We start from the raw sequence: 25,519 nt of genomic DNA on the forward strand, positions 1-25,519 counted from the left end.
ATGTGTCTTCCTGTCAGGTGACAAGAAGAAAAGGGCGGCACAACTAGGGTTGGACATCACGTTCTTTGGCAGAGGGGGGTTATGTCTTCACGAGTTTAGGGGATTCTTCCAAGGGCTGTTAGCACGCCAGCAGTCTCCACCGTCAGTGGTGATACTTCACCTTGGGGAGAATGATTTGGCAACACTGGGCAGGCGCATTCTGATTGAGGAGATTATCTCAACGGCGGGTTGGATGGCTAGGATCTGCCCCGGGTGCACACTAGTATGGTCACAACTCATACCTCGACTACAGTGGCGGGGGGGACATTCGGTCAGGGCGTTGAATCACTCGGTAAAGAGGATCAACACACGGTTGGATAGGTTGTTTCGGACCCCCTTGTTACAGTCAATACCTCATGGGTGCATCTGGGGTCACAAGTATTACTTGAAGGACGGGGTGCATTTGACAGAGGAGGGTAATGTCCTTTGGTCTGACAATATCTGGGCCTGGCTAGAGGGTTTTGAAAGGAGGAGGGTGTCCTTAGGCAGGGGCTAGAGGGGGAGGCCAGATCGTCGGTTAACAATGCTGGCCTGTGGCGGTAAGGTCATTATCGGTGAGCACATATTTGAGGTCTGAGGGGGCGGGCATCATCCTATGGAGGTTCCCGCCCAGGGGGAGGGGCCTGCGGGCCACTCCCAGAACTCCAGGGGCAAGGTAATAGGCAAAGGAGCGCGGGTAGGAGTAGTTCACGCTTTCCTTAGGCTGGTAGCCACCCCGCGCGCGTGGACTCATGACGCCACCGGCGCAGAGTAAGGGCCCTCCTTTAGTGGGTAAATGGAGTTTGGGGCGTAGACCGGGCAACTCCCGGGGTAACACTGCGCATGCGCACTTCTAGGGGGGAGGCGCAGCTTGTAGGACCTGACACCGGTAGTGACCCTGCCTTATGGCCAGAAATGTACAAAAATCAAGTTTAGGATGTTTAGTTTAAGCTAGGAACAACATGTATTAGAGTTTTGTTAAGGTCAGGCTCTCAAACTTGTTGATAAGAATTGTATAATTAAATGTCCTGCTGATTTTTGTATTCATTGTTGATTATGCAATTAAAACCTTTTTTAATTTCATACTTTAATAAATACGGCCGGGCGACTAGCGCCCGCCTTCCAAAAAGTAAAACACGTCTCGTGTCCACGTTCCTGGGTGTTGGGTGCCGGATTGGGGGGGAGGCGGCAGCTAGTCGCTGACCATGTGAAAAGGGGGGGCCCTCGGCCCCTCCGCACGCATGGCGGCGCGGCGACCGTCGCCCCCCCTTTCTCCTTGAGGTCATTCGGCGGTGGGGGCGTGCCCTGAGGGGGTGCGGCCCACCGCCGATTGGCCGGCGGCCCTCCTGACCCGGATTCAATTTAGTGGGTCCGGGTCAGGGGGGGCGGGCGATAGGAGGGGCCGACCGGCCCCTCGGGAATAAGAGGTAGGGAGCGCCCAGGAGACCCCCTTGTCCCTGGACGCTCCCTCGCTGAACGTCGTGCCCCGCGTTCGGGGCTTCTTTGTTTTCCCACCCACCATCCCTTGGAACAAAGTTTTGAGCAGTGTTATGTCTGGTTTAATGGTAAGTTTCGAAGGTACGGACCACAGGAGAGAGTGGGCTGTTGGTGTATTTTGTGATGCGTTTGTTTAGGAATTTTTCCCCCTTTTTAGCAAAATATGTGTTGAAGCTATGTGTCTTTAGGCCTTTTTTCCCTTTGTAGCTTTACGTTGATATTGTTATTTGGCGAAACATGTGTGAAGTGAATTGTAATTTAATGCCATGTGTTGTTAGGCCTTTTTTCCCTTTTTAGCTATACGTTGATACTGTTATTTATTAGCCAGTGTAGCTGTCCTTTAGAATTTTTTCCCATAGGTCGTCGTATTTATTAGGTATGGGGCATGCGGTAAGGTCATTATCGGTGAGCACATATTTGAGGTCTGAGGGGGCGGGCATCATCCTATGGAGGTTCCCGCCCAGGGGGAGGGGCCTGCGGGCCACTCCCAGAACTCCAGGGGCAAGGTAATAGGCAAAGGAGCGCGGGTAGGAGTAGTTCACGCTTTCCTTAGGCTGGTAGCCACCCCGCGCGCGAGGACTCATGACGCCACCGGCGCAGAGTAAGGGCCCTCCTTTAGTGGGTAAATGGAGTTTGGGGCGTAGACCGGGCAACTCCCGGGGTAACACTGCGCATGCGCACTTCTAGGGGGGAGGCGCAGCTTGTAGGACCTGACACCGGTAGTGACCCTGCCTTATGGCCAGAAATGTACAAAAATCAAGTTTAGGATGTTTAGTTTAAGCTAGGAACAACATGTATTAGAGTTTTGTTAAGGTCAGGCTCTCAAACTTGTTGATAAGAATTGTATAATTAAATGTCCTGCTGATTTTTGTATTCATTGTTGATTATGCAATTAAAACCTTTTTTAATTTCATACTTTAATAAATACGGCCGGGCGACTAGCGCCCGCCTTCCAAAAAGTAAAACACGTCTCGTGTCCACGTTCCTGGGTGTTGGGTGCCGGATTGGGGGGGAGGCGGCAGCTAGTCGCTGACCATGTACCTAATTGCAGATCTCTTCCTGCGAGGTCTTCCTGCTTCCGTCCCAAGCAGCCAGCAGCTTGACCGCCCATTGCCTTAACCGACATATGCATGGTTAAGGCATATGCGTGGTTTAGGCAAGCATGCTTTAGCTTGCGGAGTCAGAACACTTGTAGTTAAGACCGCAGTGTTCCCACTGTTTCCCCCAGAGAAGACATGCACAACCAGGTAAAACCAAGCAGAACTCCATGCAGCAAGGAGGCACATAAAGCGGGAAGAACATCAGAACCTTCAGAAATTACCTTAATATCATTCCAGAAGCAAAAGACGCTGCAAAAGAAAGGAGACGATGGAAAGGTAGGGAGTAATCCCTAGCACTTGCCTCCATCACAGCTAAGAGGCATCAGATGCCCAGCCAGCCCCTTCCTAGCCGTCAGAAACATACACATAAAGACTCGACATGAAAGACCCTGTTTGTTACTAGAGCAAGCAACAGTGATAGTACAACCAAACCCACGCCTATCACTGCAAAGCAATCACCATGACTGGGTCTAGGACACGCTGCCGGGAGGATGGCAGAGCTATCTGCTCCGACACAAACCCTCCGGACCTGGGGGCTGGTCTTCGAGGTTAGGCCAACTTTCAACTAGACCAATACCACTAGCCAGAACTTGGAAAAGGGACATAAAGAAGCTGGTGGCCATAAAAATGTGAAGCTTTGCAAGCGGAATGCAACCACTATGCCATTCACCAAGAACAGCTAAAGAGTGTCTGCACAGATGGACAATGAAAAGATGGCTATGAGACCTACAAAAAAAGGTGATTTTTTAAAAATAAAGATGCAAATGTTTCAGAATGGGCTTTCCGGGAGGCTTGACATCGTATTTTCTATTGCTTGTTCCTATGTTTGTGTAACAAGTGATTGACAAACACATTATCGACACCTCTAAAATGTGAATGATTAAATAAAGTGTGCGTAAAATCAGTGCCCTAATTAACAGAGCAAAATCATTTGTTTAGTTATTAACAAAGAAATGTGAATCTTGTTTTTTTTGCAATTACCTACTTAAAATAATTTATAAGCAACATTTACGTCATGTATGTTTTGCAACTTTTCACATACTATTTTCTCACAAATCTTTACCAAGTATGGACAGAAGCTAAATCGCTATGCTCATTTCCCTGTCATTCACACTGCAACATTGGTGAAAAGACATCTACCCTGGTTTACTCCAGTTTCTTACCCAGGCATTTCCGCAATTAGCCCTTGCTTCAAGTATTCATTGAACAGATATCCTTCACTGTAACAAGGCGCAAGTACAGATAATCAATTCCGAGGATGTAGTTATCAGCAATCAATTAATTGTGTCTTCTAGTGCCTATGTGTACTAAGGTTCTGGGAAATCTGTTGACCAAATCGACATCTACTTGAGAAATCCTATTTGTGTGATACTGCTTGGAATTTGATTCGGGTAGGTGGGTGGTGGGGGATTGGACATTTTATTGCTCATGTGTATCCCTGGACTACTTCAGGAACCTTGCTCGGTTCGGTTTAGATGTCAATAACCCAGAAAATAGTTAATCTTGTAAACATTTGAAAACATCACCCAGGTGTTCACTTTGTGTGCAGATAGGCGGGGCTCATGGGAAGCAAGCACTAATTAGCCGAAGTCTCCCGAGCATCTGGTTATTGATACATCTTAGCAGTTTCATAAATCCTCTAAGAGGACTTTAATGACAAAAAGCGCGCGCATTACCATCAGGTTATCAAAACGTTGAGGGGGCAATGCCGTTGAAAGATTACCCACCTGCATCCGGGCAAACACTATCGTTTCGTCAATGAAGATGCGCAGGGGAGTGAGCTTGTTGCTTTTGGAACAGCACCGAATTAGTTTTGTTCTATTTCCCGCTTTAAATGCTCTTCCAGGGTCCCTTTTTGTCCCTCTCAAGTGTTTCTCTGACTCAGACATCCTTCATTCTCCCTGCGTACTGAGCAGGAAATGGGTCCCATTAATTGCTAATTGTGCAGCCGCGTTCTCCGTTCTGTTCAATCAGGCAGATTGTGTTGTGCATTTAGCCAACATTGACACAGTGCGGATTCTCCATAGGAAGGGGGAAGGCTCGAGGGTCTGGCGCCACACGGCAGCGCCTGTCTCTCGAGAGGATGGGTTTATTCGACAGCGTGGGCGGGCCAGGAGCTGCTGGTTCATTTATAGCCATACAATAGGGTTCTCAGAGCTTGTTGTTTGGAGGCCTGATGCAGGCAGCCAATAGAACACTGAAACATTCTAAAATGTGAGAATAAGAATCCCACAACAAGCACTGGCAATGCCAATAGGTCCAGCTTTAAAAGAATGTTGTACGGTAATGTGAAGCAGTACAAGTAGACAACATGGAAATGGGTACGTGTTTGTGTGGAAGCAGATAAGAGTAATATTGGTGTAGAATAACATGTCACGTGACAGTTGCACTGTCAAGCCATATCTAAAAACTCCACATAGATTAATATGAAGCATTACAACTAGATTGCATAGGAAGGGATAACTCTTTGTGTGGAAGTAAGGGACAGAAGAGTAATATTGGTGTAGGTTAAAAGGTCACGTGACAGTTGCAAGCCAGATCTAAAGTCTATGTAGGTTAATGACTGTCTTCCTCCCCTCTGTGCTGCTGCCAGAGTAAAGCTCCATAAATTATCTAGTTATCTAAAACACTTTTGAATAGCCTTACAATGCCATGTGTGTGCCCCTAAATGTTCAAGTTCAAACAATTGGATGAATAAAATGATCACAGATGTGTGATGGGTAAGCACTATTTTGTGAGAGCACACAACTTCACTCCAATCAAACAAAAAATCTACTCCTGGCTCTCAACATGTAGATGAAGTCAAAGCTCCTCTCCTGGTGATCTCACATAATTACCCAACTTAATGGTCTCTGACATCTGTCAGGTTTTGCCAGCGCTCACAGGCCCTAGTGATAACCTGGCGGGCCCAGCCTGTCACACACGCACACAAGAATGGAGACACAGGAACTTGTACCTCTTAGGGGCTAAAGACCCCATGCAGTCAGTGCCCCTTTATTATGTAGGCTCTAGCCAGAGGATGTACAGGGTGTTATTTAGGTGCATGGCAGCACCTCGGGCGATGCTAGGATCATTACATCGCTCCCCAACTTGGCACTGACCTTCACAGTTGCACTTGACATGCAAAGTCTTTGAGTCATTGGCTTGGTGGTGAATTGGGTCTCAAGTTGTAGCGCTGATGCTGAGAGCGGTTTTCCATGACTTCAGAGATCATAACGTGGTGGGGGTCTGTCCCTGAGCCTTCCCCTGGACTTATCGGCCCAGTAGTGGGGCAGCTGGAGGTAGATTCCTCGGGATCCACTTGCCAGGAAAGGTCTTCTCAAGCAACCTCTTCGACCTTTGGTTGGGGGACCGGTTGACTTGGGAAATCTACCTTCCGGAGCAACAACACTTTCCTGGGGACTGTCTCTTGGCCTTTTCTGGCAGTAAACATGGTGACAGTTACGTGGGTGATTGTCCATATGCTTGGTTCGAAAGGTGCCTGGAATTCCCATTCATTCCTGGTTTCCTGTCACCTGGAAGGAGTCGTCGGGACTAAGCATGTCTCTTCAGGCTTGCACGCTCATTGGTTTGGATGCTCCTAGCTTAGTAAGTTGCGGGCTCATATAGATTCGGTGTCCATTCTTGGGAAACAGGCATGGTGTCCCACCTGTGTCTGTTTAGCATCAGGGACCTTGAGGACCGTTGCATGGTGCAGTGGGGTATCCCACTGTACTCCTGTAAGAATTGGGGCAGGCTGAATTCAAGGTTGGTGCCTTCTGCGACTGCAATCCTAAGGGCTTTATTCAATGTGTGCATAAAGCGATTCGCCTTGCCGTTGGCCTGCGATCATTGAGGAGTGATGCAGCAATGCTTTATGCCTAGAGCTGCAAGCAAGTCTCTGAACTTCGACCCCTGGAATGGCAGTCCATTATCTGTCTTTATTTCTCGAGGAAGACCAAACAGTGGAAAGGTTCTCTCTAGCGTGGGGGCCACATTTGAGACAGCCCTTGGGTCCACCATTCCAACTATGGGATATTTTGAGTAACTTTCGTCTATCACGTCCGTCACTCGCCCATCTGGAAAACTCCAGTAATCAAGGAATTGTGCATGGCTCCTCTGTGATGATTGGTGCTGGTCGTTCTTGGAGAATTATGAGCTGGCATGATGGGCATTGCCTCACAACATCTTCCACTTCTATCTCCAGGATAGGTAACCATACTTCATCTCTCATTCGGGATTTCATATGAACGGTCCCTTGGTGACCGTCATGGGCCAGGTTTGTCACTTGGAGTTGTCGACTCTTGGGAATTACGATGCGTGCTCCCCATAATATGAGGCCTTTACCTGTGGTGCGCAATTCGTCACGTACTCTCCACTTCTTCCCGATGCGTTCTTTCTTGGGGCCCTACCAGTTGTTACCATCTCGCAGCAAATTCTGCCACAAACCTTACTTTTACTATAACTGGGTCAGATTTGGTCACTTCGCTGATTTCTGGGATCTTGATTGCTTTTTGCTGCATGCTTCCAGGGACACCATGCTCACATACTCTTGCATGGTGTCTGTGTTATTGCTACTGTTGTCCACGGGAAATGGCAGGTTACGGGAGAGGCAGCCGGCTGGGTTATTGGCTGCTTTTCGGTAGACCACTGTAGTGATTGCATGTTTCTTTAAATGGAATTCCTCCTATGTATTGTGGAATGTTTTCTTACAATGATTGTTCTAATGTGTGCACTGTAACTGCAGTTGGGATTCGTTCCTTGGATGAACCTTCCTTCCAGCTGCATCTATTCTTCTTCGCTCAGGAATAAATTCCATTAACTACATTTCCTGGATTCCTCTTTATTTCCATTACATTACTACTACAATTTTGGCGACATGGATGGTTTTTGAAAGAACAAGAACCCAATTTAAAACGACAAAAGTGACTGCCTTTTGTTAAATCTCGACTTCTCATCGCTTTATCACCTGGGAATTTCATCTCTGCCTGTGAGTACTTTAAAAGGATTTTATTCTTATCTAGTACGTTTCCCTTACTTCGTGTTCTCGCTTATCTCCCACACGAGAAGTAGTTTTGAACTAAATGAAGCGTGATTAGTACTGAGCACTCATTTCGGAAAAGGCATGAGAAGGGAAATTATCCGGTTTGCATGGTGATTTTTTGTATTATTATTTTTTTTTCTCTTCAACTCAAAACAGTGAGGTTTCTACATACTGTTTGTCTTTGAAATCCGCGCTGTAACGGATCCCTGGCAATAGCGTCCTGCATTGAAACGTGGTCTCGAGGGAACTTTACTCCGAATCTCTTCTCGGAATCAGTGGTCGACACCACGTCATCACGACACGTTAGGACGCACGCCAGCATGATCACGCATCACGCCACCCAGCGTGATTGCAAAAAACAACAACACAAAAAACAACAAGTGAAAAAAACAACAACAACAACCCATAGCATCATCACGCATTCAGCCTACGTGTGACGGCCATTTTGGTAGTGTTGTTTCGGGTTTCCTTGGCAACCACTCGCGTTGCAGAAATTTCGGAACAGACAGTTTTTGGAGAGGAATTTAGCGGTACTTTTCAATTTTCTACTATTCTTCGATTTTGATGCAGCTGGAAGTCAGAAACATTACTGAAGGACACCTTTCACGAAGTGGTTATTTCACGATTTGGAGTTTTTATTTCATCTTATTTCACTAACCCAATTTCTTTTGCAGGTTTTATTTAAAAACGTAATTTCTTTTTCCAATATGTCTACGGAACCTGGTGCATCACAAACTGCTTCTTCCAATGTACATTTATCTTTGAATTTACAAATTAACTCTCCATAGGAGATTTTATCTGTTCCTGGAGAACCTGTAGTTGCTTGGCTAGATTGGAAAGCATATTTCCTAAATTATATAGCGAATTTAGAGGACGTCAATGGGGCATTTTCTCCTGAGAGGAAGAAAAGAATGCTTTTATATTCTCTGGGGCCAGAAGGGTTACGTATTTTTGAGGACAATCATCATAGAGCAGAAGGAGATGTAGATGTTTTTAAAACTGCTTTATTAGATTTGGATGATCATTTTTCTCCATCAGTATGCATTGCTGTAGCTAGACATGCTTTTTTCCACAGGAAACAAAGCAAAAATGAATCTGTGGAGGAGTTTGTTTCAGCTTTAAAGAAACTAGCCAGGAAATGTGAATTTGCCCAATTGCACGATGATTTAATCCGTGACCAGGTTGTTATGTATACCAAAATCAAAACCTTACAGGAAAAGTTGTGGGTTGAAGGGGACAAATGTCTTAAAGATATTAGCGTTCTAGTCAAGAAAGCAGAATTGTCTGATCGTTGTGCAAAGGCGACATTATCTCAAGATAACAAGGTTCCAGAAGAAATCGTGGGCAAAGTAGTTGAAAAAAAATTGGGATTCAAGAATGTTAGAAATGAGAAATATGTTAAAGGGAAAAATGATGTTCGTGATAGGGATCGAAAAAAATTTGATGGCGGTGAACAAAAGAAATTCAGTAATGTAATTTGTTATAGATGTGGCAGTTACTCCCATTCTGCTACTTTTGAAAAGTGTCCGGCTAAACAAGCTAAATGTTTGGAATGCGGACTAATAGGTCATTTTTCAAGAGTATGTAACAGGAGAAACAAGAAGGTTTCACAAAAGAAAGTCACATATGTTCAGTGTGAGGATGTTACTACTGATTCTGAATAGGATGATACTGATGTTCAAGTAAACATAGTTCAAAAGAAGAAAGTTGTTCTGAACATCAAAGGGGATATGTCTTCTAAACCTTTGTGTCTCATTTCTTTGGGTGGCATCACAGTTCAGTTGGCTGCTGATTCAAGCTCACCTTTCACTATCATCCCTCAGAAAATGTGGAGAAGCCATTTTGTAGACAAAATAGGTGAATGGTTGGAACCGAATGATGTGTCTGCAGAAAGTTACACTGGTGAAGATATCATTTTTTTAGGGTTCAGAACATTCATTTTTTCGATTTAAAGAGAGGCAAGCTACTGGGAAATTGTATGTTGCCAGTGATAGTCCACCAGTTCCTGGGTGGAAAGATCAAAAGTTGTTGGACATCATTCTCAACCCGAATAGCAAAGAGCAAGTTTCGGTCTCCTGTGAGAGTGTGGATACTAAGAAGTGGGTCTTAGAAGAATTTCCTGAGGTGTTTGAGAGTCGCATGGGGAAATTGAAAGTTTCACCCATAAGTTTCACTTGAAAGAAGGTGCAATTCCCAAAATTCATAAGGCTAGGAACATTCCATTTATCATCAGGGAGGAGGTCAAACAAGAATTAGACAAGATGTTAGCTAATAAAGTCATTGAGTCTATTGAGGCTGCTGAATGGGTTTCGCCTTTGGTCGTAGCCCGCAAATCCAATGGCCGAGCCCGTTTGTGTGTGGACTTAAGACATCTCAATAATAACATTATTGTAGACCAATTTCCCCTCCCTAGAATTGATGAAATGCTTTCTCTAACACGGGATGCGAAGTGGTTTTACACTTTGGATCTTTCTTCCGCTTACCACCAGGTAGTGCTAGATAAGCAAAGCAGACATTTGACTTCTTTCTGTACTCCTTTCGGTTGTTACAGATTAATTCGGATGCCGTTTGGGTTGGCATCAGCCGCTGCCGTGTTTCAGAGGCTAATGTCAAACCTATTCAATCACATACCTGAAGTAGTTGTATTTCAGGATGATATTCTCATCATGGGGAAAAGTAAAACTCATCATGACACATTATTGAGGGAGGTTCTATCTACCCTTAGGACAAATGGTTTAATTGCATAGGGCAACAAATGTAAGTTTTCAGAAAAACATGTCACCTATTTAGGGCATGAAATTGATGGGTCAGGTATCAAACCGAAAAGCTCATTGGTCGAGGCCATTCTGAAGGCTCCTTCTCCCAAGTCAAAAGATGAGTTGAGGTCCTTTTTGGGTTTAGCGGAGTTTTATGCTAAATTCGTGAACACTTTTTCACAAAAAACATATAACATGCGTACTTTAATGAAAAATAAGGTTCCTTTTTGTTGGACTGACGACTGTCAGAGGTCTTTTGACATCATAAAGGAATCGATTGCACGAGCCCCTGCATTACAAGGATTTGATCCAAAGGCAGAATCTATTATTACTACTGACGCTAGTGGCACAGGTTTAGGTGGTGTTTTGTCACAGATGAATAAGGATGGCAAAAAAGTGGTGATTGCTTTTGCATCTCGTGCATTGTCTCCTGCGGAAGTGAAGTGAAGTACTCCGTCATAGAGAGGGAAACACTGGCTTGTGTGTGGGCTATGGAGTATTTTAGGAAGTTCGTTTGGGGAAAGAAGTTCCTTTTAAGGTCAGATCACAAACCTTTGACAAAATTGTTGACTACCGAAGGTCTTTATAGAGCTTCAGCCAGAATTGCGAGGATGTCCATGAGAATCCAAGATTTTGTTTAGTGGTGCAGTATGTTCCTGGGGCTAAGAATGTCATAGCAGATTTTCTTAGTAGGCATTCTTTGCCTCTCAAAGAGATTGCACCAGACCCATGGAATGATTGGTGTGGTGCAGCTGTGTTTGACAATACTCCTACTCTCTCGAAGAGCATATGGGAGGAGGAACACAAAAAAGATGATTTGCTGCAAACTGTTGCTGATAAACTTATTCAGGGATGGGGTAAATTGGACAAACTGGATCAAAATCTAAGACCTTTCTGGGAAGTCAGGGACGAATTAATTCAGGATGGGGAGTTTCTGTGCAGATCTGAAAAAATCATACCTCCAGTGGGTATGAGAGACAGAATACTTGAATTGGGGCATGAAGGTCATCCAGGAATCACTAGAACGAAGAGAAGTATTAAGATGTTATACTGGTGGCCTGGGATTGATGTGAGCATTGAAAGATTTGTTCGCAATTGCATTCAGTGTGAAATTTCTGACAAAGCACAGAAAACCTTAAATCCACCTTTGTCGTCTTTGGAATGTCATACTTTACCCTGGCAGAGCGTGGCTTTAGATATCATGGGACCCGTTATTTGGCAAGATAATGCTGTCAGGTACATTTAGTGTTAGTTGATTTATTTTCAAGATGGCTCGAAGTGGAAGTTGTATCTAAGGTGGACACACAAAGTGTCATAAAATTTGGAAATGTGTTTTTTGAGAGAGGGTTTTCCAGCAAGTATTTTGACAGACAATGGTGTTCAATTTAAATCAGACTTAATGAAAAGTTTTGTAACTAGAAATGGAATTGAGCAAAAGTTCACCGCACTGTACCATCCTAGGGGTAATTCTGTAGTTGAAAGAGCGAATAGGATGCTTAAAGGTGTTTTACAATTGGCGAAAAGGAGTAATAAGAATTGGGATGATGAATTGTATAGATTGATCTGGTCCTATAGGGTTACAATTCATGACACTGTAGGTGAGAGTCCTTTTTGTTTGATGAGAGGGAGATTTCCTCATTGTAAAATCAATCCAGGATGGATTGGTAGAAGCAAAAGAGTTGATTGGGATGCTGACAAAGTTCAGCAATCTATTTTGGAATCACAAGACAGAAATAAAAATTATTATGACAAGAAACATGGTACCAGGGAGGTAAATATCAGTATTGGACAAATGGTACGTGTTAAATCTGCAAGGAAGGTTGGAAAGTTACACTCAAAGTTTTCTGAAACCAAAACTGTTGTAAGGGTTATGAAAAATACGGTCCAATTGGATGATGGCACGATTCATCATATGAGTCGGATTGCTTTGGCTGGCAAGTCTGGTTTAGAAGGGAATCTCTGTAGGAACTTGGAAAGGGATTATTGGTGGTTGGATGTTTTTTCTCAGTTTGAAAGGGGAGATGGTGTTGTGGGTGAAGATTCTGAAGCTCAGGATGGTTCACAGGTTCCTGCTTCTTTGGAGTCTCCAAGTGGTGTGTTTACTGAGGGTTCGTTCTCTAACACCATAGGGTCACACGATTCACCACGATCTACTGATCAACCTGCCAGTCAACCTACCGGTTTACCTCAGGTTGAGAGTTGTAATCCACAAGATGGTATCAGTTTGGAGGGAAGGTCTTTACCTGTTAAATTTACTAGAATTGGGAGGGAGATTGTAGCTCCAAAGAAATTTGATGATTTTGTTTGCTCTTGATGTATTTGGATTCATTGTTTAACATTTGTTGTATTTATTGTTTTATTATTTTGTTTTTTTATTGAAGAAGGGGGATGTGTAGTGATTGCATGTTTCTTTAAATGGAATTCCTCCTATGTATTGTGGAATGTTTTCTTACAAATGATTGTTCTAATGTGTGCACTGTAACTGCAGTTGGGATTCATTCCTTGGATAAACCTTCCTTCCAGCTGCATCTATTCTTCTTCGCTCAGGAATCCATTCCATTTACTACATTTCCTGGATTCCTCTTTATTTCCATTACATTACTACTACAACCACCTCCATTTGATAGTGTTGCCACTGGGTGTCTCAACGTTCAATCCATGGTGGAGGGTGTTGCTCAGTGACACAGAACAAGGGGACAAGTGATTACTGATCAGTGATCCTGCAGAATGGCCTGCCGATGAGATAGAGATGGAAGTGATCACACGCCCATTTGATGGCCAGTGCTTCTCTCACTATTTGTGAGTATCGGGCTTCCTTTAGTTTGAGTGCCTTACTAGCGAATGTGAGTGCCACCCACTTGCCAGGTTCCACTTCTGGGGTTAGTACAGCTCCCAGGCTTAAGGGGCTGGTGTCAACTAGCAGTTCTGTGTGTCTTTCAGATTCAAAGTAGGCCGTTGTCATTTTGTTGAGCAGGGCTTCCTTCACCTTTTGGAAGGTGTCCTCTTCCTTACGGCCTCACTTGCAAGGAGCATCTGTCTTGGTCACAAATCGTAAGGTCTTGTCAATGGTTGCCAGGTTTGGATAAACCAGCCACAATAGATGGCAATTCTCAGGAAGCTATGCACCTCAGGCACTGTTGTTGGAGCCGGTGCTTGCTTGATTGCTTGGGACTTGCGGGGGTCCACTTAGACTCCCTCTTGGTTAAAGAAATAAATGAAAACCTCAATCAAATTCTGGAAGAAGGAGTATTTGTCCTTGTGGAGGGTGATCCAATTTTCAGAGAGCCATCTCAGTGCAGCTCGGAGGTGTCGGTGATGTTCCGTAGCGGTTGTCGAATGGATCAGGAAGTCGTTGCTTACATTCATGATGCCTTGTAGCCTGACAGGGTCTCTGGGATTCCGTCTTGGAAAACTTTCGCTGCTGAGGAGATTCCGAAGATCAGCCTCTTGTATCGACATAGCCCCAGGTGCATTGAAAACGTGGTGATATAGTGACTCTTCTACTAGCAGCAGCTGGTGGTACCTGGTGATAGAGCGCTCAGCGCTCTTAAATTTGTAAGGGGTGCATTATAATTATGAACAAACTGCACTAGTATATATTTAATGTTTGGTTGAACTTTGTGCATATTAAAATGAAGTTTATATATCATCATGTCAAAATGTGTAGAATGTAATCGTGATGCTATTTACATGATTGATTAGTATTTTGCAGGTATTTAGAGAAATCATGTAATTGTGCATGTATATAATGATTAGTAGGTAAACCAAATGTATTCACTTTTACAACATTCATATGAAGGCCTATGTAACAAGTGTATATTAAGGTGATGCACACTTACAACGCAACTTTTACGTCGTAATGCTGTTACAACGCAGCTATTACAACGCAGGATCCATTACATCGGATGCCATTACAACGCATGGCATTACATCGCATATGCTATTACAACGCATACCATTACATCGTAAGTATTGGTAAGTATATACATTTTTTTTATTTTATTTAATATTATATAATTGATTTAATTATTATTAATTATAAATAAAAATAAATAAAAATATTTATTTATGTTTTTAAATATTATAAATTAAATTTATTAATTTAAGTAATTTTTTAAATAAGTATGAGTATAGGAGTATATGTTTTGGTGTACTGAGGTATATGTTTTGGGGTGTTTGGGTATTTTTTGGTTTTAGGGCAGGGTTTGGGTTTTGGGGTACAGGGGTGTTTTTAGGTTTCAGGGCTAGGTTTGGGTTTTGGGGTACAGGGGTGTTTTTAGGTTACAGGGTAGGGTTTGGGTTTTGGGGTACAAGGGTGTTTTTAGGTTTCAGGGTAGGGTTTGGGTTTTGGGGTACAGGGGTGTTTTTAGGTTTCAGGGTAGGGTTTGGGTTTTGGGGTAAAGGGGTGTTTTTAGGTTTCAGGGTAGGGTTTGGGTTTTGGGGTACAGGGGTGTTTTTAGGTTTCAGGGTAGGGTTTGGGTTTTGAGGTACAGGGGTGTTTTTAGGTTTCAGGGTAGGGTTTGGGTTTTGGGGTACAGGGGGTGTTTTTAGGTTTCAGGGTAGGGTTTGGGTTTTGGGGTACAGGGGTGTTTTTAGGTTTCAGGGTAGGGTTTGGGTTTTGGGATACAGGGGTGTTTTTAGGTTTCAGGGTAGGGTTTGGGTTTTGGGGTACAGGGGTGTTTTTAGGTTTCAGGGTAGGGTTTGGGTTTTGAGGTACAGGGGTGTTTTTAGGTTTCAGGGTAGGGTTTGGGTTTTGGGGTACAGGGGTGTTTTTAGGTTTCAGGGTAGGGTTTGGGTTTTGGGGTAAAGGGGTGTTTTTAGGTTTCAGGGTAGGGTTTGGGTTTTGGGGTACAGGGGTGTTTTTAGGTTTCAGGGTAGGGTTTGGGTTTTGAGGTACAGGGGTGTTTTTAGGTTTCAGGGTAGGGTTTGGGTTTTGGGGTACAGGGGTGTTTTTAGGTTTCAGGGTAGGGTTTGGGTTTTGGGGTACAGGGGTGTTTTTAGGTTTCAGGGTAGGGTTTGGGTTTTGGGGTACAGGGGTGTTTTTAGGTTTCAGGGTAGGGTTTGGGTTTTGGGGTACAGGGGTGTTTTTAGGTTTCAGGGTAGGGTTTGGGTTTTGGGGTACAGGGGTGTTTTTAGGGTTAAGGGTTGGGTTTGTGATTAGGGCTAAATAAATTATAGTTACCATTTATAAATTAATTAAAATATATTTATTAAATTAAATTAATTATATTATATTAATTACATTTTAATTAAATTAATTAAATTAAAAAAATTATTTTAATTAATTTAATTTCATTACAATTTTAAACATATTTAAATTAAAATAATTTCATTATATTAATTAATTAAAAGTAATTACAATTTTTATTAAAATTAAATTAAATAAATAGATTTAAATTTATTAAATTAAATTAACTACTATTTTAAAATGTATTTTAATTAAATTAAATAAATTAAATTAATTAAATTAAATTAATTACATTTTTAAAAAAAAGTATACTTACCTATACTTACGATGTAATGCCATGCGTTGTAATAGCATCTGCGATGTAATGCCATGCGTTGTAATGGCATCCGATGTAATAGATCCTGCGTTGTAAAAATTCCGATGTAACGGAATGCGTTGTAATAATCCGCGATATAGTGACACCAATCCGTATATTAAAGATCATTCTTAGGTTAGCCAGAAATGTAGGCCTAACTTTCATTTCCTTGTAGGTTTTATTTCTCCTCGTTTGCTCTTTGGTCAGGAGCTAATTAAAATGTATGTGTGTAGGAACTTTTTTTTTCACCCCTACTGCAACTGGTGGAATTTGACCTCGTTGTTTTAGATTTAAGAAGATACACGGGAGGAAAGGAATGCCTTTGAGGATCACAGATATAGAGAAGGGTGGACACCTTCCTTGCCTGGTGAAATTTGGGGACCAAGGTCAGCGGACAGAGCTGTAAAATTAATTGCATTTTGTGGAAAGTTACTTAAAGAAGGTGTTCACGGAATAATGTACCATGTGACCCATTAGGGGTGTAACTTTGTCTTTTTGTATTAGGCACAGGGACAGATTTGTAGGTCTTCTGTATTTGACTGATGAAGGAGAGCATCTTAGAACAAGCTTTGTAGCTTTATGCTACTTGACCCATTTAACGTGAGTGCACTTCTTCGGAAGTCAACACGTGCTGACAACTTTTAGGAAATTCTTCTGGGAAGAGATGCCACTTTAAAAGTAAAATAGGGACAGTGTATTCTTGAATTCAGAAATACAAATGAAAAAGGATTTGGATGCAGCGTCTGATTTTGGAATTTATTGTGCTATGCCTATTGTGCTGTATGAACTATATTCATAGATTGGGCTCTGTATTAGTTTTCATGTATCTTTACACTTTCATTTTGAGGTTTTTCTATATTCTGTTATTTCTGGCTTTGTAATAAATCTACAGAAGCTAAATTCAAAGTTAATAGTTATTGGAAGTTGATGGGGAGGGAATTGTATAATTGGTCAAATGTTTTCTTCCCTCCATATTTCTTAGCAGGCAATAAAGACCATTGTCCAGAAATTCCCAAGTAAATCGAGGACAAGGAATTCTGCCTCATCAATTGGTAGCGGAGGATTGTTGCCTCTAGAAGTGAAGAGAGATTTTAGAATATCTAGAACAGAATTAGACCTACAGAGCCCAAAAGAGAGCCCATAACTGAGAGCAGAAGAAGGCGGGCATTGACGGAGGTCGGCGGAAGTTGATGGTGCGGCGGATGGTGTGGCGGAGACAACAGTAGCGTGAGTATGAATAGTGATGTGTGTGTTAGATTGCGGTGAATTGATTGTGTGATGTCTTGCATTTGAGTTAGAATGATAGTCGAGTGAATGTGAGGTTATTGGTTTACTGGTCCGAACATGTGCGGATCAGGAGGTTTTTGGAAAACTGACTTAAGAGAAGTCCAAGATCCCAGGATAGTTTGTAATTGTAATGATCTGATCATTAATGTGGGTGTCTTGGAGCATTATCGATGGCTCACTTGGGGTAGGGAACTTTGTGTGAATGAATTGCATGGAGCCACATGTGGAAAACCTCAGGCCTGGGGTGGACTACAGCGATTCGAGTGACTGATGCAGGTCATGGGTCACAGAGTGTGAATGTTCTTGAGTGAGTGTATACTATTGATATTTTAGATAACAGACGATTATTTGGTTTTAGGTAACTGTAAGTTGTTATGGCTGCCTGACTTGGTTTAGTAGCTTTTGGGTAATCAGTTACTTGGCTGTGTGAATGTGAGAGCGAATGTATGAGGTGAAAATGTGAAGGAGGGTGAACTGCTACAGAGAGGGAACGGTGATGTCAGAGTGTGCTGCGCTGTAACAGGCCGGGTGGTGTAATGCCACGCTGGGCTTGGAGGTTTCTCAGTGAAATGTTTGAAAGAGAATTTTTTTTATTTTTATAATTGAGTTCAAAATGAGATGTTTTAAGGTATTGCAAGACTTATGTAGAGGAGATTCAGGTATAGTGACTCAGGTTGGGGAAGAAGCCCACCAGAGCATATCCCGGCACATTATATGGCAACAAATGTAGGATTGCACACAATAGTGTGGCTCCAAAATTGGCATAAGATGTGGGTCATTTCGATTGGATGTGTTGTATCAAATGAGAGGGGTGATGTCTTCATTAAGACCTCCACCTAGACCCACCCAATTTGAGGCAGTATATGCATGGATGCGGGCAGTACAAGCTAGGCGAAGAGAAAATTCTCAGAGAAGGATGAGAAAAGCGATGAAGTCCTGTCAGGATGCCAGGTGGGATGCGCAGTTGAATAACTGGAGGGTAGATACCATAGAAGGAGAGAGGTTGTATACATTGTTGCTACAAGGAGCTAGCTCACAGACAGGAAACATAGAAGACCCTTCAAGGGTGGGTACAGGATCGGAAGTGAGATGAATTCTGCGAATTTCGGCCTTTGCGAGTCGCAAAAGGCTTGATATATCTGCCCCTAAGAGCATAGAACTTTGGAAGGTATAACTTTCATCCATGCTAAATACTGCTTAAACAATCCTGATGAATGTGCAAAGCTTAATATCTCTGTATGTTCTATTTATACCTTTCCTATCCCAAATGCTTCTGGCTAAAGCAGTAGGCGAAATACAGGTGAATATGTTCAACTAGCATTAAGACATTTTTAGCTTTCACTAGGTTTTTCATCTGGTTAACTTGCCTTATAATTCTATTGTTATGTTATGTTATGTTATGTTAAAATAGCTTATATAGCGCTCAGCTGCCCCAGCAAAGGGGCGTCCCGGCGCTTTGTAGCAGATAGATATCTGACTCCGGTGAAATTCAACAGGGCATAATCCAGAAAAGCTTAGTTTAGGGAGAAGAGGTGGGTTTTGATTGCCTTTCTGAAGTCCAACAGGCCTTCCCGCTCTCGTAAGTGGGCTGGCAATGAGTTCCACAATTTTTCTGCTAAATAGTGGAAGGAGCGTCCTCCCGCTTGGCAGCGCTTGATCCGGGGTATCCTCACCAGATTTTGACCTGCAGAGCGTAATACGCGAGTTGGAACATATGGGGTCAAAAGGTTGCAGAGCATTTTAGGAGGAGCAAGTTTTAAGATTTTAAAATATTTGCAGATCTCCTTCCCTGCTGTTCCCCACCCGACACCCTTTCCCCCGCCTGGCCGCTCTAATCATCTGTGTCATAACGACAATCAGATTTGGAGCTGGACCCTTCTAGCATTGTGCAAGCCCTGAGGAATGTCACCTTTGACAGGAGCTCCCTGAAAGTCAAGCAGGCGAACCCTCATCAAATCTAGACTGGTGGAGAACAGCGAGGGCCCTCAGCGGAAAAAGCTTCAGAAAATGTTAAAAGGCCAAAGGTTACAATTTTGACTGAGTCCTACTACATGGTCTCAAACTTTGACATTGTCCTGGTCAAGTGTGGTACTATTGATTTCTAAGCACTAGAAAGTGTTTGTTCTTTAAAAATTCATATCCCTGGTTCTCTACTTTGGATTTTTATGGTTTTACTGACATTTTAAAGATAAAAATAGTTTCTTTGTTTATGAATTAGTGTGGGATTTGTATTGTGTGTTGTGTCTTACTTATTCACTGTATCAATGTTTTCGAATGCTTTACATGACTATCATCTAAGTCAAGCCATATTGCGTGGTGTCAGCTACCAAGAGCAGAGCAAGGATCAAATTCATATTTAAGACCCAGTACCGTTTTGGTGGTCTTGTTGATGGATTTAGGCGCCCTACTACCACTCACTATAACCCACCTTCTGATAGGGATTTCAAGCGGAATGTTTAGCGTATCATGTTTTGGCCAATACACCTGCCCCAAGTGATTTCAGTGTGCAATTGTGCACTCTATTCTCTTAAGGGGATCGTAGTGTAAAATCCAAAAATCACCTTGCATAGTGGTCGTTAAAATGCTAATAAAGTCTAACCATTGTTACTTCATACACATTGCTTGTTGCAAAATGATTAACAATGGCACCCCCTCCCTATATGCTCTTAGTGAAAAATCCTAACGCCTTCTCTTTTAATCCATCTCAACCATGTCTACATTTGCAGGTATAGTCGCTGGAAAGCACAACCTACTTGCTGAGAAGTTGAACTTGTGTTACTGTAAAGAGACTGTTGAACATTATCTGCCTTACCTTCTGGTATACTGTGCTCACCAGCATTATAAAACGTAAAACCTCGATATAAATTAGTTATATCTGCATATGTATGTACAGTGAGAGCTGGCTTGAGCCATCTCATTGCCACGTTGCTGCCTTTGACAGTTGATTCGAACGTTAAGGCCGCGGTGCAGCAGTTCGAGTGGCAGACAGCAGGTGTTTCTTGAGTGGCGTCGAAAAAAATAGCCTCATGTATGCTGCATCCTGCGATTATTCTCCATGTAACATTGCCGATGATTTGGACAGTAAAGAATTCATGGTGAAGGAAGGAAGTAACAGTGTCCACTTATCTGTGGAGTGACGAGGGACTCTGACAAGAGACTGTATTCAGGTCACATGTTCTTTTTAATTTTAAATACAGACTTTAAATACATTTGTGTCTGCATAATTAATTGCACATGTTACCTGCGCTAATTGCCCACATGCGTATGCTTGGCTGCCATGTTAAAGTGCCTGTTGTGTCTGCATAGTCAAACAGCACGAAACAAGCCACCCACTTGATTGTTGAGGTTGCATGTATTTCGACGCACAGCGGCCATCTTAGTTCCTCGGGAAGGAGTGGCTGGACTTGCATGCACCTTATGTGTTTTAAGGATAAACGGATTTCGTCAAGCCTGTTGTTATAGTGAGAGGCACACCTTTAACCCCACGTACAGCGGGAAAACCGCTAGCGCGCATGCGGTTAATATAATATTGCATGCTCTGGACACCCTGAAATAATTATTTTCGTGCAACCTCTTTTGGGTTTAGGTTGCAACCTGTTCCCAGTGTATTTTACAGTGACAGGCAAAGTTTCAGAAGTACATAAAAAAAAAAATAGAACAGTGTGCCTATATTATGGTAAAAGGCACACCATCATATATTTCTTGTTCAAATGTTTTGAAGGTGTCACAACAATTGCAGGTTATGGTGACAATGAGTACTGAGAGGATGGAGTCCCAGTGTGTGTGTAAATTATTGTTATACAATCAAAACAAATAATTAGCAACACATTGACTGAGTCCACATTGTTTTAATCACAACGAGACTGGGTATATTAAATATACACAAGAATAAATCAATAGGTACAATGGGTTGTACAGTGCCCCAGAGAGGATAAGGAAAGGTGGTGGTAAGTGATCAGGTGAGGATGAGGTAGTGAGGAAAAATGAGTGACAGTAAAATCAATGAATCGAGAGGTCTGTATTTATGAGTCGTATACAGTACAATAGACAAATAGTTCATGACAATTGGTTCAGGGAATCATACTTCACATTGAACAGTAAATGAAACAAATGATGGCGTGAAGTTGATAGACAAGTGGACGGTTGTCAGGTACACGTTTTGCAAATAATTAAAGCCCAGGCACACTCTGGGTATAAGACTGTACCATAGTTTTTCTTCTGAATGCCATTCATTGCATATTTTAACTCACAGATTTATTGTATACTGCTAGTACAATGCCTATATCGGTTGTAAACATTGTAACTAGCTAAGCTATTAACCCCTTCCAACTATCGTACAATCCCCAGGAGAGCCAACCATAGCTTGGAAGGAGTGGTTTAGAGCATTTAAAGCATTTCTTGGTGCTATAGATGGGTTTAAATTTAGGCCTGAAAGGAGGAGATGGTTACTAGATTACTCTTTAGTTCTGGAAGAAAAAGAGATATGTGTTCAACTCTGTATTTACACATGGAGATGAGGAAGAGTTGTGATGAGTATGAGGAGGTGGTGAAGAGATTAGAGAAACATTTTTCAAAACTTTCCAATTTGATGGTTAGGAGACACAAATTATTTTCCAGGAAGCAATCGGCCACTGAATCTGTAGACATGTATGCGGCGTCGATACGTGTAGTGGCGGCAAAATGTGAATTTGGGAATTTCACTGATCAATTGATCAGGGATCAACTTGTTACCAGAGGTTATAATGAAAAGATTCAAGGGAGACTTCTCACTTTTAAAAATCCACCATTAGATGAAGCACAAGAGATAGAAATCACAATAAAAAATTCTAAGGATTCAGCAAAGCAACTCATTAGGACAGATGATGCTGTTGTGTTAATTAAAATCTACAAATCCGATGTGAACAAGACACATGACATAAATAAGGCAATTGACAAGAGAACAACCTTCAACTCCAGCAACATATGTTATCTTTGTGGATCCAGAGTCCACATAGCCTCGTTTAAGCAGGGTCCTGCTTCTAGCAGGCAGTGTAATAAGTGTGGGTATAATACTCATTTTGCCAGGATGTACTGATCTAGCAATAAGAAGGGAAAGGTGAATTTAGTAACTGAGGATTCCGACCAATTTTCGTCTGATGACAAGAACAGTTTGTTTCTGTGCGTAAGGGTGCAAGGGCAGGAAGAACCCAATTCTGGGAGCACTGTTATACAACATGAGACGGTCATCAATAATAACAACAATTCAGTGTGCTGTATTAGGATTCATGAAAACAACATACCCAAATCTGGGGATCTATTAGACATTTTTAAAGTGGGTGAGGTAATGATACCCTTAATGACAGACTCTGGGTCCAAAGTTTGGGTATCCAGTAGAAATTTTCAAAGTGGCTGAGGTAATGATACCCTAATGATAGACTCTGGGCCCAAATTGACTTTTATCTCCAAATATATTCTTCTCATTAACAACCAAAGAGGTTTTGTTGCTACCAGATGTATAATGGCGCAAAAACTGACTTGGATATTTTGAAATAGTAATTGGCTTCAGGGGTCGAGAAGTGCAAGGTAAGGTGTATATCTCACAATGTGGACCAGACATTCTGGATTGGCATCATCAAGCCTGTTTGGGTATTGTTCTCAAACCTGGTGATGCACATAAAATCTTGGTGATTGCAGAAGGTCAACCTGATGTGCAGGTTGATTGTTTACATGCATTATTGGAGACGCATAGAACATTTTTTGATGAACAACTAGACAAGCTAAATAGATTTGAACATCATTAAAGTAAAGGATGGGAGTGTTTCTGTGAAACAAAATTGAGGGGGGTGCCATTGAGCGTGAGGGACAATTTGAATGATGTGTTGGATAATTTATACAAAGATGGGGTGATGGAACCAATAGATTCATCTCTTTGTATATCCCCCATTGTGGTGGCTACAAAAAAAAACAATGAGATCTGAATGTGCATGGATCTTAGAAGTTTGAACAAAGCCATCTGGGTGGATGGGCATACTTTGCCTAAAATAGAGGAAATGATGTGTACCCTAGCCAGAACTAGTGTGTTTTCCTAGCTTGATCTATGCTCTGCATATCATCAAGTCATATTGGCAAAAGAATCCAGGCATCTAAATGCTTTTTTCACACCTAATGGCATGTATCAGTTTTGTAGGATACCTTTTGGACTTGCTTCCACTGCATCGGTTTTTCAGAGCAATATATGTGATGTCCTGAAAGATTTAAAGGGTGCCCTTGTCTTCCAAGATGATGTTCTTGTCTTAGGGAAGAATGTCTCAGAACAGTAAGGCAGGTTGGATGCTGTGTTGACTGCTTTAGGTGAAAAGGGGTTGAGCCTGAGAAAAGATAAATTCGATCTCGGAGTACGCAAAGTGGAGTATTTGTGCCATGTAGTTTCTGGCAAAGGGACTGGTGCATGGCCAGGTTTATTGAAGTTTTTTAAACAAGAGGAACCAGGAGCTATGTGTAAGCAGGTCCTGCACACATGCTCCAGGGCAGTAGTCAGAAATACACATAGTTTGCAGTTCCTAAAGGTAGGGGAAGAAAGGTATTTTCTAAAAAGTGCCATCACACACCCTGAAGGAATTCATGCTTCATCATTGGGCCTTGCACCTCATTGGGCCGGCGCTGCAATGCCCGACAGGCACCCGAGAAGAGGCTCTTTGCCGAAGGTGTTTTTATAGATGAAGTCGTAGGGTGAGTGTGGGTGTGTGGCGTAGGTAGTGCGGTGAGTGAGTGGGTTAAAATAAGTCAAGGGCCGTCAAAAGTAAATGTGTTAATTACCGGGGGCACTAGCCTAGTAAAAAGTAATGGGCCCCAACTGGATATGATGATCCTATAGTTCTAGTGTGGTGCATAGGTTTGACATGTTTCATGCCAGGTTAGCCCCTAATTGGTCTGGTGGCACTTCATCAGGACCAAAAGAATGATAAAGGGTATTTCAGCAATCCCGCAATCCTGGTTCCGTGGTTCTTAACTAATGACCAGAAGCAGCTAAATGCCCCGAATTGAGTGATCCCAAGGTGAAAGGCACCTAGAGATTAGGGCTTGTGCTGGCGGGATGGCAGAGCACTTTATTGCTCTGATGGCAGGGAGGTAGTGCAACTAGCTTCCATCCTACCCTTGCTTCGGACGCTAGTTGCACCGCCGACCCAACGAGGAGCAAGGCCCAATGATGAAGCATGGCATCCTTTGGGGTGAGTGAGGGCACTTTTTAAAAAAGACCTTTCTTCCCCTACCCTTAGGAACTGCACACTCCCTGTATTTTAGGTTTATTGAAGGCCATTAAGGATGTACCAGTTCCCTCAGACAGAGTACAACTCAACGCATTACTAGATATGCACAAATATTATGCTACGATTGTGAGGAACTTTTCAACCATTGCTGGACCTCTACTTGCATTGTTGAAGAAGAATGTTAGATTTAAGTGGGGTGTGTCGCGAATGGTTGCGTTCAAAGAGATCAAAAAGTAGTTGGACAATGCACCTTTGTTGAATCCATTCACTCCCGGTGAAACATTTGCTGTGACTGTGGATGTGAGTAGTGTTGATTTGGGATCTGTGCTGTCCCAGGGTAGAGGAAATTATAAGCGTACCATTTTGTTTGCATCTTGTAATCTCAAACTGCTTGAAAGACAGTACTGTCATTGAGTGCGAGACATTAGTGTGTATCTGGGCAGTGGAGTGATTTGGAGCCTATGTGTGAGGTACTAGGTTTAGACTCAGATCGGATCATAAGCCACTTATTCTTACTCTGAGTGGGACAAACATACATTCCGCTAAAGCCACTGCTAGCGCAGTAAAGCTACTTGAATATGAATTTTGGGTTTAATTCATACTGGGTGGAAGGAACAAGAAAGCGGACTGTCTTTCCAGATTGCCCATTCCGGGAGAATATGATGAAGTGGATTATCAGCAGGATTTGGAGTGTATGGTTGCCAGTGTATTTTTGTTAAATACTAAATGTATCAGAAAAAGGTAGTGGAGCTCTGCTTTTGGCCAGGATCTGGTATTGACCAAAGTGGTGGGTTTTACTAGAAAAGGCTGGCCAAGGGAAGGTAATCTTTGTGTGAAACTCCAGACTTATTACAAGGTGCAGTCAGATCTTTCAGTAGAAGGTGGGTCACTATTTAGAACAAATTATTTCCCCCTAAGGATGTCAGGGAGAGACTGATAAGAATAAGTCATGAGGGTCATATAGGCATGACCATGACTGAGAAGAGATTGAGAGAAACTTTCAGGTGGCCAAAAATGAACAGGGATGTGGCGGAATGGATTGGCTAAT

Source organism: Lissotriton helveticus, chromosome 1_2 (assembly GCF_964261635.1).
Source record: "Lissotriton helveticus chromosome 1_2, aLisHel1.1, whole genome shotgun sequence".
NCBI lineage: Eukaryota > Metazoa > Chordata > Amphibia > Caudata > Salamandridae > Lissotriton > Lissotriton helveticus.